Source organism: Neoarius graeffei, chromosome 7, assembly GCF_027579695.1.
Source record: "Neoarius graeffei isolate fNeoGra1 chromosome 7, fNeoGra1.pri, whole genome shotgun sequence".
Classification (NCBI taxonomy): Eukaryota; Metazoa; Chordata; class Actinopteri; order Siluriformes; family Ariidae; genus Neoarius; species Neoarius graeffei.
This window is the reverse complement of record NC_083575.1, coordinates 40,519,157-40,532,419: the sequence shown is the minus strand read 5'-3', so window position 1 is coordinate 40,532,419 and position 13,263 is coordinate 40,519,157. Positions and strand designations below refer to the sequence as shown.

The following is a 13,263-nucleotide window of genomic DNA, read 5'->3' as shown; positions in this document are numbered from 1 at the left end:
CTTCATATTAGCCACAAAGTCAGAAAAATCTGTTCGTAAAATTACGTTATAATGACCAAATACAATGAAAAGTATTTTTCCAGTCTCACCTGTGAAAGATAATCCCATGTGATCTCGTTTGGACGGTAAACCTCTTGGTACAGTTAAACGCAGCACATGAATGAGGCATCTTTATTCTCGGCTACTGTCTAGACGCTATACCAGAGACGGCTGAAGAATCTCCACTTTGCCCCATCCAATATGGCGGCGAGGATGACGTATGATTCTACGCAGAAGGCGGTGTCTATGTTTATATGTCTATGACTTCACGGTTGGCGGGATTCTCGCAATGCGGTGTGCGCATGATCAAAAGTGGAACGAAGTCTCGCTACCACAAGATAACGCGCGATTTCATAAGACTCTTTACTGGCTGGCTGTGGTGTACAGTACGTTTGTAAATGTTATGCACTCTTTTATCATCGTGGGAATTGATTATAGCTCTAAATAAATATTGAAGGTTTTTTTAAAGAATCCGTATAACTTTATTTATATGCCCGTATACTACGTTTATTGAATCAAATCCGTATAAAATACGGACATTCCGTATAGGTTGACATGTATGCAATAGAGATTTAAGTTCACATGCAGGAAGACCAGCTGATTGGTGTTACCAAGTTACATGATACTATCGTGAACATCATGATCAACAATCATTTCCAACTCCCTCAGGTTGCTAACGATGTAAGAAATCAAATATTGGATACATTGGATGCACTAATAAAACTAAACAACGACCCGTAATTGTACCTCATGTGAGTTCTGGTACATGGCAAAATCAAAAACATAGCGGTAGTAAACCGTAGGTGCTAAAGAAGGCAACTGGACTCGCTTGAAATTCTTGAAGATGTTTCACCTCTCATCCATAAGGCTTCTTCAGTTCTGTCTGACTAGTGGAGAGTTTCAGGTATTTATCCTCTAGTGGCCCAAAAGCGAACCCAAAGGAGAGTTGACCCACATGGGTCATTGACCATCTCAGTCATCCTGTAGATGTTTTGATCCACTAGAGGATAAATACCTTGAACTCCCCACTAGTCAGACAGAACCGAAGAAGCCTTTTGGATGAGAGGTGAAACGTCTTCAAGAATTTCAAGCAAGTCCAGTTACCTTCTTTAGCACCTTTGGTTTACAGTGGTATGCAAAAGTTTGGGCACCCCTGGTCAAAATTGCTGTTACTGTGAACAGTTAAGCAAGTTGAAGATGAGATGATCTCCAAAAGGCATAAAGTTAAAGATGACTCATTCCCTTTATATTGTAAGCAAAAATAATTTTTTTTTTATTTTCATCTTTTACATTTTCTAAATGACAAAAAAGGAAAAGGGCCCGAAGCAAAAGTTTGGGCACCCTGCATGGTTAGTACCTAGTAACTTACCCCTTTTAGTGGAGCAGATAACTAAAAAAATCCTTCAAATGGTGACACAAGCATGAAATTTTGCACAGATACCCTCCTGGATATACTCTTTCAGATTAGGATCCTGGCCACGTGAAAATTCAAGATGGCAACCTTTTTTCAAGATGGCCGCCATCAGTATCTGGCAATCTCACACCGAGACCATATATCTGTTGAAATAAACATGCTTTTTCCATTTAAATGAACTTTAAATCATGGGATTGTGATCATGAACTGTTTCCCACAATCTACCATGTCATTCAAGATTTAAACAAAGAAGACCTCCAAGTCCAACCTAAACTATCGGAGCTAGGAGAGCCCAGCTCTGCCTGCTCCGTATCCGGCCACAGACCAGCAGTGGCACTGGGCACAGCCCAGTTATCATGGGGCCACCAAACCAGGCGAACCTGGCTCCAGCCCCAGAGAAAATAAAGAAGAGAAGGAAATGTTGTTCTATTATGCGCAATCAGCGAAGATATCCAACAAAAAAAAAAATTAATTGCATTGAACTGCATTGAAAAGAAAGCAACAGGATTCGATTTGTTTTACTTACAGTGACATCTATAACTTCTATGTTATCTTATCTCGTATCTGTTACTGCCCTCTAGTGTTATCTTAATATCTACATTAGTAATACTGTTACACAATCTTATACATATCTTATAACTATAAAACACTTATGACTAACTTAACTCTAACACTTAACTCTAACACTTAACTCTAAAACACACTTAACTCTAACACTTAACAACACTTAACTCTAACACTTAACTCTAACTCTAAACACTTATGACTAACTTAACTCTAACTTATTTGCAACTATATAAAAAACCTTTAGGCTGTAGGAAGTCACAATAATCCCAAAAGTGATGGTCTGACAACGCATGCCATCCACCAAAAGACAAACAAAATCAATGCGCAAAATTTATCTACAGTTCACATTTGCAGGAGCAGAGTGCTGTGCACACAAGGCCCAGCCTGAAGCACTTGCATCTACCACGGCAGCTGGTTTTGCAACCACATTTGGTCAGTTGCTCACAGCTCTTGGCTATGGGAGCATTGGCCGTCCAGAAAACGTGCCACTGTTCACCAGACTTCTGCCATCCCCAGTCAGCAGGACTCTCAGGTTCAGGCTGACACAGGGTTGCCTGGCCCCACACACAACCGGCCTGGTAGGCAGCACGCTTGGTATGTTGGAGAAGAGCGGCTTTGGTTGGCGGGATGGCCTCATAAGGTCGTTGTTTCCTGGCAAATAATTCGAGCCTCGCCTCATCTACAGTAGCAGCCATTTTGGGCACCACATTGAAGGCTAACCTTCTTAAATTTATATCAGAGACAACAAAATCTGTAAAATTAGCATATAAGAGCATAAACATGGTTCACTTGGAAAATTAAGGCCCTGTCCACACGGCAACGGATTCAGGTGACTCCGATACAATTGCTTATCGTTTAGGCCTGGCGTCCACACGGCACCGGCGTTTTGGGTGCCCAAAACGCAATCTTTTTGAGAACGGGTTCCAGAGTGGAAAGATCTGGCAACGTTGCCGTTGTGAAGTCGTCTGGATGAGTAAAACGGATTTGTTTACGATGACGTCACAACCACATGACTGTGAGTGCTTCACGCCGGGTAGAAGTGTAACGAATATCACCAGGAAAAAGCCTTACAGAGCACTATTGAGAGTGAAACACGAGCTTGGATATTATTATTATTATTATTATTATTATGTTCAGTGTTAGTTCACAGTAGTAATGCAAGAAGCAGAATAGTGACAGTAATAGTGAAGCAAAAACATGCAATTGTACAAACACTGCAGCTCTACAGCAAAATATTCATTTATGAAATGGTCTGATTCTTAACACCAGTAGTGCCAATGATCTCATTGCGATGCGATGCGAGTTGTCAACAAATCCTATAACTTGGTTCATGAAACGCGCTTACAAAATATTTTCACTGTGAATATTTATTGTGTAATGGTGCAAAGTGAGAGAGAGAGAGAGAGAGAGAGAGAGAGAATAGCCCTTAGGGCAGAGTCAATCCCACCAGCAAAACTAGGGGGAAAAAAGAGCGATCTCACCTCTTCAGATGATGGTTTAAGTCCTAGAATACATTCTTCAAAAAAGCAAATTAATCCATCAACGTGTATATCATTCAATTTATTCCGGACCATTAAAGACGCCGCCTTCCGCGTACGTCATCCTCGCCGCCATATTGGAAAGGTCAAAGTGGAGAATAAAGATTAGCTGCGTTTAACTATACCAACAGGTTTACCGTCCAAACGAGATCACATGGGATTACCTTTCACAGGTGAGAAACAACAAATTAATCCATCAACGTGTAGTATTCAATTTATTCCGGACCATTAAAGACGCCGCCTTCCGCGTACGTCATCCTCGCCGGCATATTGGAAAGGTCAAAGCGGAGAATAAAGATTAGCTGCGTTTAACTGTACCAACAGGTTTACCGTCCAAACGAGATCACATGGGATTACCTTACAGGTGAGACTGGAAAAATACTTTTCATTGTATTTGGTCATTATAATGTAATTTTCCGAACAGATTTTCCTGACTTTGTGGCTAATATGAAGTCTCGCACATAATAGTTTATGCGCATGCGTCCTTACTTCTTCTATTCCCATACGAAAAAGAACAGTAAAGAACTTATAAGAGTTTACCACTGTCTTAGTAGTAAATCCTTATAAATATAAGGATAAATCCTTATAAGGATTTATAAATAAATATATATGCCATGTATGATTTACTCCTGAAAGTGGCCCATTTTGCATTTTCCTCATACAAATTTTTTATGAAAATCTAGTATGTATGAAGTGAACATTGTGCATGGTTTTTACAGATAATGTGTATGATGAATTACACCGTCTTTGTATGCTTCACGTAATGTTTGTAGTTTTAAATTATATTTTACAGTTTAAAATGTATATGCCTTTTATATGTAAATCCACATATGTTTGTGTTGGATTTACATATAAAAGGCATATACATTTTAAACTGTAAAATATAATTTAAAACTACAAACATTACGTGAAGCATACAAAGACGGTGTAATTCATCATACACATTATCTGTAAAAACCATGCACAATGTTCACTTCATACATACTAGATTTTCATAAAAAATTTGTATGAGGAAAATGCAAAATGGGCCACTTTCAGGAGTAAATCATACATGGCATATATATTTATAAATCCTTATAAGGATTTACTACTAAGACAGTGGTAAACTCTTATAAGTTCTTTACTGTTCTTTTTCGTATGGGTTGTTCTGGTGTCTCCGAAGGGACCGTCTTACAGCGCCCCTAGAGGTGTGGCATGTGTATTGCATCGTTTTCAGCAAGCGTTGCGTTGCCATATGGACCCGATATTTTACTGATTGTTGCCCATTTGGACGCGATATATTTTTAAATAACATCTCGTTGCCGTTGTCGTGTGGATGTAGCCTAAATTAAGAAAAGAGGGAAAATAACAAAAAATTGTCACATTCGGGCAGCCATCTTGGAAAATGGTGGCCATCTTGAATTTTTGGTGTGGCCAGGACCCTTTTCTAAAAGATAGGACATTAAAGCATATTTGTGGAGAATTTCATGCTTGTGTCACCATTTGAAGGATTCTTATGAAATATGCAATTAACCGCTGCACTATTTGGCAAGTATCACAGCTTGTAAACACTTTTTGTAGCCGGCTAATAATCTTTCAGTTCTTACCTGGGGGATTTTCACACACTTGTCCTTGCAAAAGGCTTCCAGTTCTACGAGTTTCTTGGGCTGTCTTGCATGCATTGCTCTTTTGAGATCTATCCACAGATTTTCAATGATGTTTAGGTCAGGGGACTGTGAGGGCCAGGGCAAAACCTTCAGCTTGTGCCTCTTGAGGTATTCCATTGTAAATTGAGGTGTGTTTTGGATTATCGTCTTATTGTAGGACCTATCCTCTTTTTAACTTCAACTTTTTTACAGATGGTGTGATATTTGCTTCCAGAATTTGCTGGTATTTATTCGAATCCATGCTTCCCTCAACCAATGAAATGTGCCCTGTGCCACTGGCTGAAACACAGCCCCAAAGCATGATCGATCCACACCCATGCTTCAGAGTTGGAGAGGTGTTCTTTTCCTGGAATTTGGCACCCTTTTTTCTCCAAACATACCTTTGCACATTGTGGCCAAAAAGTTCTATTTTGATTTCATCAGTCCACAGGACTTGTTTCCAAAATGCATCAGGCTTATTTAGATGTTCATTTGCAAACTTCAGACGCTGAATTTTGTGGCTAGGGTGCAGGAAAGGTTTTCTTCTGATGACTCTCCCATGAAGGTCATATTTGTTCAGGTGTCACTGCAGAGTAGAACAGTGCACCACCACTCCAGGGTCTGCTAAATCTTTATGAAGGTCTTTTGCAGTCAAACAGGGTTTTTTATTTGCCTTTCTAGCAATCCAACGAGCAGTTCTTTCAGAAAGTTTTCTTCATCTTCCAGACCTCACCTTGATCTCCACTGTTTCTGTTAACTGCCATTTCTTAATAACATTACAGTCTGAGGAAACAGCTACCTGAAAACACTTTGCTACGTTCTTGTTGTTAGGACTAGGACTGTTTTGGCCTCTAGAGGCCGCTGTTATTTCCTTTTCGTGTCATGTTTATTTTGGCCTCTAGAGGCCGCCACTGTTCCTGTGTTTTGTGTTTGTGTTAATTGCCTAATTATCTTCACCTGTGTCCTTAATTAGTTTGTCTATTTATACCCCTGAGTTCAGTCCTCTTGTCACGGAGTCTTTGTGCTGTTATGTTTATCTCCAGTTTCCTTTGTACTGTGTTTTTTGATCTTCTTAGCTTTTGAATTTTTGCACTTTGCTTTTCTTTTGGATTATACTCTTTGGTTTTTTTTTGTCTTTTGTTTTGCCCTGTATATAGTGTATATAGTTTAAATAAACCTTTTGATTCTTTTTCTACTTCCGCCTCACGCCTCTGCATTTGAGTCATCCCCCTGGTGGCCTAGTGGGGGTTTGCTGGATTATCACACCAACGAACCAGGTTCGAATCCCAGCAAAACCCTAACAGAAAGACTCCGTCATGACCGACTCAGCAGAGGCTGCTTCAACTGTCTACCCGGCCAACCTTCAGGGAATTATGGCAGCTTTGACACGCTTCGGAGCGACCATGGACGCTCATGGACGTACGCTCACCAGCCAACGTGAGGCTCTCGCTCGCCACGAGGAACTGCTTCAGCAAATTGGGAAAACCCTGGCACAGCTGACATCTCTGCCTGCATCTCCTGCTCCTGATCCAGTTCCTGCTCCTGATCCAGCTCCCGCTCCAGTGCCTCCTGCAATGCTGCCTTCTTCACCTCGCGAACCCAGCCTTCCTGCACCACAGAGGTATGACGGCAAGCACAGTGAGTGCCGAGAGTTCCTTACCCAGTGTCAACTCACCTTTGAGCTTCAGCCTACCACCTACACTACGGATCGCCGCAAGATTGCCTTTGTGATCACCTTATTAGCTGGTAAGGCGCGAGCCTGGGCTACTGCTATCTGGCAAAGACAGGGACCTGAGTGCTTTGATTTCCAGCTGTTTTCTGAAGAGATGCTTCGGGTCTTCGATCAGGCAGACATCAGTACCGACGCAGCCCGAAAGCTCATGTCCATCCGGCAAGGAGGAAGCGTCGCAGATTACGCCATCTCGTTCCGAACACTCGCAGCAGTAAGTGGATGGAACGAGACTGCCCTGGTGTCAGCCTTCCACCATGGTCTGTCTGACCCCATCAAGGACGGTCTGGCCTCTATTGGATGCCCAAGTGACCTCGAAACCCTCATCTCACATGCTATTCGTCTGGACAACAGGATGAGAGAACGCCACCAAGCCTTGAGCCCCCCCAGCCTCCCTACCTCTACCTGGAGACCGTCTATCTCCTTCAGTGACTGTCCAGAACCCATGCAAGTGGGTCGTACTCGCCTCTCCGCATCTGAGAGGGAGCGCAGAAGGAGGGACAAGTGCTGCATCTACTGTGGCAAGCCTGGTCACTTCCGAGCATCATGTCCCGAACTCTTGGGAAAAGGACCGCCCCGTCCAGCCGAGGGAGGGTTGTGACGGGGCCTACCCTCTCTCCCGGACTCCCTGGCCAAGGAATCTACATCCCGGTCTCCATCTCCTGGGGTGAGTCTGTCCACTCTTGTCAAGCTTTGATAGACTCAGGGGCGGCTGGGAACTTTATGGATATTCACTTCGCCCAAAGCATCAATATTCCGACTGCACCTCTTGAAGTCCCACTGTCTGTGTCTGCCCTCGATGGCCAAGCGTTAGGTGATGGAAGAGTCACCCAAGTTACTTCTCCAGTTTTCCTCCAGTCTCAAGGTCACAAGGAAGAAATATCCCTGCACCTGATTCCTTCACCTGAGTTCCCAGTTATTCTAGGCCTTCCTTGGCTTACTCGCCACAACCCTCGCATAGACTGGGTAACAAGCCAGGTTGTGGAATGGGGCCCTGCATGCCATGCCTCTTGTCTGCTCTCTAGCTCTCCTGTGTCTCCTGCCGAGCCCCCTGATCTCACAGAGTTATCTCAAGTTCCCACAGAGTACTGAGATCTCAAGGAGGTATTCAGCAAGAGCAGGGCCGCCGTTCTTCCTCCGCACCGGGCCTACGACTGTGCCATCGACTTGCTCCCTGGGACTACCCCTCCTCGTGGCAGACTGTTTTCACTCTCTCAGCCAGAACGCAAGGCCATGGAGGAATACCTCAAAGATGCCCTGGTCTCTGGGTTTATTCGACCCTCCACTTCACCTGCTGGAGCCGGCTTCTTCTTTGTCGGCAAGAAGGATGGGGGGCTCCGACCATGTATTGATTACAGGGGCCTGAATAAGATCACTGTGCGCAACCGATATCCCCTTCCGCTGATGTCCACAGCTTTCGACCTGCTCCAAGGCGCCACCGTCTTCACCAAGTTGGACCTACGGAACGCATACCACCTCATCCGTATCCGACAGGGAGACGAGTGGAAGACTGCCTTTAACACCCCGTCTGGGCACTACGAATACCAGGTGATGCCCTTCGGACTCACCAACGCACCAGCTGTTTTTCAGGCCCTAATCAACGACGTCTTAAGGGACATGATTAACCTATATGTTTTTGTCTACCTCGACGACATCCTTATCTTTTCCAAGACCGTGCAGGAGCACCGCCACCATGTCCGCCAGGTTCTCCAGAGGCTGCTACAGAACAATCTGTTCGCCAAGGCCCAGAAATGCGAATTTCATGTTCCCGAGGTCTCCTTTCTGGGATTTATTGTACGGACAGGCCAACTCCAAATGGACCCTGCCAAGACCCTGGCCATCCGGGACTGGCCTACTCCCAAGTCCGTTAAGGAGGTTCAGCGGTTCTTAGGATTCGCTAACTTCTACCGCAAGTTCATCAGGAACTTCAGTTCTGTGGCAGCACCCATGTCAGACCTCACCAAAGGGACAGGTGGATCTTATGGCTGGTCTCCTCAGGCAGAAAAGGCGTTCAAAGACCTCAAGGACCGCTTCTGCACGGCACCCATTCTGGTTCTCCCGGACACCTCCCAACCATTCATCGTGGAGGTGGACGCCTCGGACAGTGGTGTCGGCGCGGTGCTCTCTCAACGTTCGGAAGGAAAGCTGCACCCCTGCGCTTACTTCTCCCACCGCCTGAGTCCTGCTGAGTCCCGGTACGATGTGGGGGATCGAGAACTGCTAGCGGTCAAACTGGCCCTTGAGGAGTGGAGGCACTGGCTGGAGGGAGCACAACATCCATTCCTGGTTTGGACTGACCACAAGAACCTGGAGTACCTCCAGCAAGCCAAGAGACTGAACCCTCGACAGGCTAGGTGGGCCCTGTTTTTCAGTCGGTTTGACTTCACCCTCTCATACCGCCCCGGCTCCAAGAACACCAAACCTGACGCACTGTCCAGACTGTTCTCTGCCACTAACAGGGAGAATGAAGTCGGGCCTATTATCCCTGTGTCCCGGATTGTGGCCCCTGTCCGCTGGGGTATTGAGGAGGCTGTCCGACGAGCCCAACGCCAGGACCCCGGTCCTGGGACGGGGCCACCAGGCCTCTTGTACGTCTCACATCAAGCCCGGGCCAAGGTTCTCCAGTGGGGTCACTCTTCCCCTCTCACCGCCCACCCGGGAGCTCGGAGGACCCTGGACTTCCTGAAAAGACGCTTCTGGTGGCCTAACATGGAGAAGGAAGTAAGGTCATTTGTCCTGTCCTGTGAGGTTTGCACCAGAACCAAGAACCCACGACAGCGTCCCCAGGGTCTCCTGCATCCTCTGACCATTCCCCGGCGTCCCTGGTCCCACGTGGCAGTCGACTTTATCACGGGTCTCCCTGAGTCACAAGGTAACACGGTCATTTTGGTCTTAGTTGACAGATTCTCCAAGGCCTGCCGCTTCGTACCACTGTGCAAACTCCCCTCTGCTCTTGAAACTGCGAAACTTTTGTTTAATCATGTCTTCCGAGTCTTTGGTCTTCCACAGGACATCGTCTCAGACCGAGGGCCCCAGTTCTCCTCCTGAGTGTGGCACGGGTTCTGCAAGGTCATCGGAGCCACTGCCAGCCTCTCCTCTGGGTTTCACCCACAGTCCAATGGTCAGACGGAGAGGCTCAACCAGGACCTGGAAACCACCCTGCGAGGCCTGGCTATGGATAACCCGACATCGTGGAGCACCTGGCTGCCATGGGCGGAGTACGCCCACAACACCCTGCAGTCATCGGCCACCAAGCTGTCGCCATTCCAGTGCCAATTCGGGTTCCAGCCACCTCTGTTCCCGGACCAGGAGGAGGACGCGGGGGTGCCCTCGGTCAACCAATATGTGAGACGGTGTCGCAAGACCTGGAGCAAGGTCAGGAAGACCCTCATACAGACCTCCAGAACCAACCAGACTCAGGCCAACCGCCATAGAAGACCTGCACACGCTTTCCGCCCTGGGCAGCGTGTTTGGCTGTCCACTAAGGACCTTCCACTGCGGGTGGAGAACCGCAAGCTTGCTCCTCGCTACATTGGCCCCTTCAAGGTGGTGCGCAGGGTGAACCCTGTCTCCTACCGGCTCCAGTTGCCCCGGACTCTGAGGATCAACCCCACTTTCCATGTTTCCCTGTTACGGCCCGTACTGACATCTACGTATGCCCCTGCCCCTAGGAACCCCCCACCCCCCCGCATCTTCCAGGGGCAGACTGTGTTCACTGTGAATCGCCTGCTTGACTCCCGCCGGGTCCGCGGCGGGTTGCAATATCTGGTGGACTGGGAGGGCTATGGTCCTGAGGAGCGCTGCTGGGTTCCTGCTCGGGATGTCCTTGATAAAGAACTATGTCGGGACTTCCATTCGGCCCATCCGGATCGCCCTGGGAACGTCAGGAGACGCTCCTAGAGGGGGGGGTCCTGTTAGGACTAGGACTGTTTTGGCCTCTAGAGGCCGCTGTTATTTCCTTTTCGTGTCATGTTTATTTTGGCCTCTAGAGGCCGCCACTGTTCCTGTGTTTTGTGTTTGTGTTAATTGCCTAATTATCTTCACCTGTGTCCTTAATTAGTTTGTCTATTTATACCCCTGAGTTCAGTCCTCTTGTCACGGAGTCTTTGTGCTGTTATGTTTATCTCCAGTTTCCTTTGTACTGTGTTTTTTGATCTTCTTAGCTTTTGAATTTTTGCACTTTGCTTTTCTTTTGGATTATACTCTTTGGTTTTTTTTTGTCTTTTGTTTTGCCCTGTATATAGTGTATATAGTTTAAATAAACCTTTTGATTCTTTTTCTACTTCCGCCTCACGCCTCTGCATTTGAGTCATCCCCCTGGTGGCCTAGTGGGGGTTTGCTGGATTATCACACCAACGAACCAGGTTCGAATCCCAGCAAAACCCTAACACTTGTAGCCTTCTCCTGCTTTGTGAGCATCAATTATTTTATTATTCAGAATGCGAGGGAGTTGCTTAGAGGAGCCCATGGCTGTTGATTTTAGGGACAAGTTTGAGGAGTCGGAGAATTTATACAACTTTGAAATCTGCATCACCTGACCTTTCCTAATGAAGAATTTGAACAAGCCACAGTTCAATAAGCTAATTAAGGTCTGGAACCTTGGTAAAAGTTACCTGAGAACTCAAATGTATCGGGGTGCCCAAACTTTTGCATGGTGTTCCTTTTCTTTTTTCACTCTCCAATTGTACAAAACAAAAATAATACACAAATCTCGCAGAAAACGCTGAAAAGAAGTGTCATCTTTACCTTTATGCCTTTTGGTGATCAGTTCATCTTCTGCTCACTTAACTATTCACAGTCACAGACATTTTCAGTAAGGGTGCCCAAACTTTTGCATGCCACTGTATGATGACCTGGATGACTGAGAACCTTCACAGACATGCCAGTAGTAAATGTAATGGCTGAGCCCACTTTTAAGGGAACTGATAAATGAAGCGTATACTCCAGATACACTCTTAATATACACTATATTGCCAAAAGCATTCGCTCACCTGTCTTGACTCACATATGAGCTTAAGTGACATCCCATTCCTAATCCATAGGGTTCAATATGACATCGGTCCAACCTTTGCAGCTAGAACGGCTTCAACTCTTCTGGGAAGGCTGTCCACAAGGTTTAGGAGTGTGTTTATGGGAATTTTTGACCATTCTTCCAGAAGCGCATTTGTGAGGTCACACACTGATGTTGGACGAGAAGGCCTGGCTCTCAGTCTCCGCTCTAATTCATCCCAAAGGTGTTCTATCGGGTTGAGGTCAGGACTCTGTGCAGGCCAGTCAAGTTCATCCACACCAGACTCTGTCATCCATGTCTTTATGGACCTTGCTTTGTGCACTGGTGCACGGTCATGTTGGAAGAGGAAGGGGCCAGCTCCAAACTGTAAAAACAGTCTGCATGCCTAGGTGCTTGATTTTATACACCTGTGGCCATGGAAGTGATTGGAACACCTGATTCCGATCATTTGGATGGGTGAGCAAATACTTTTGGCAATATAGTGTATTATATCTATAGAAATACTGTATACTTTATCTATTGCATACTTGACTTACTTGGATTACTTTGCACTATGCACCTATTGCACCATTTTTGTTTGTTTGTTTGTTTGTTCTGTGTATACGCTTTTTATCTGTTTTGTACTATGAGAGCTTAGTGAAACCGGAGTCAAATTCCTCGTGTGTGTCCACGTACCTGGCAATAAAAGTGATTCTGATCCTGAAATCATATAAACACTAGGAAAAAGCAATGGCACATCTAGAAACAATATGACTCATTCCCTTTGCATCAGTACCTGTCTCAACTCTGTAGAATTCACGAAAATAGGTACCCTATGGGTCTATGTGGCTATTACTTATAAATAAAATTGTTTTCTGATCCCATGTCCATACAGTAAATATAGCATATATATATTTACTCTATGAGGCAGTAGGCACAAAAAGAAGCGTAATCCAAAAATGAACAATTTAAAAATTTCATCTCATCTCATTATCTCTAGCTGCTTTATCCTGTTCTACAGGGTCGCAGGCAAGCTGGAGCCTATCCCAGCTGACTACGGGCGAAAGGTGGGGTACACCCTGGACAAGTCGCCAGGTCATCACAGGGCCAATTTAAAAATCACAGAAGTAAAATATACCAAGTGTCTGTACTTTATATTACTCTACTCTTACCTCTTACAGTTTTCAAAACTGAAACCTCCGAACCGAGGCTGACATACACACGCTGTCGCCATGACCGAAACTCTTATTTCCCAGAAATGACCTGGCGCTAGAGCTCAGTAGTCTCAATCATAGACATCCTATTATTACGTGGCTGTTCTGACGCGAGAAATACGGTCGCCATCTTGGAGTGGTGAGATA

The 13,263-nt window shown here is 45.6% G+C and overlaps 1 protein-coding gene across 2 annotated transcripts in view; it reads right to left on the bottom strand.

Moving 5' to 3' along the window:
• Positions 1 to 13,263, bottom strand: part of sdccag8 (SHH signaling and ciliogenesis regulator sdccag8) — a 212,745-nt gene that overhangs the window by 178,139 nt on the left and 21,343 nt on the right. The window lies entirely within an intron of this gene.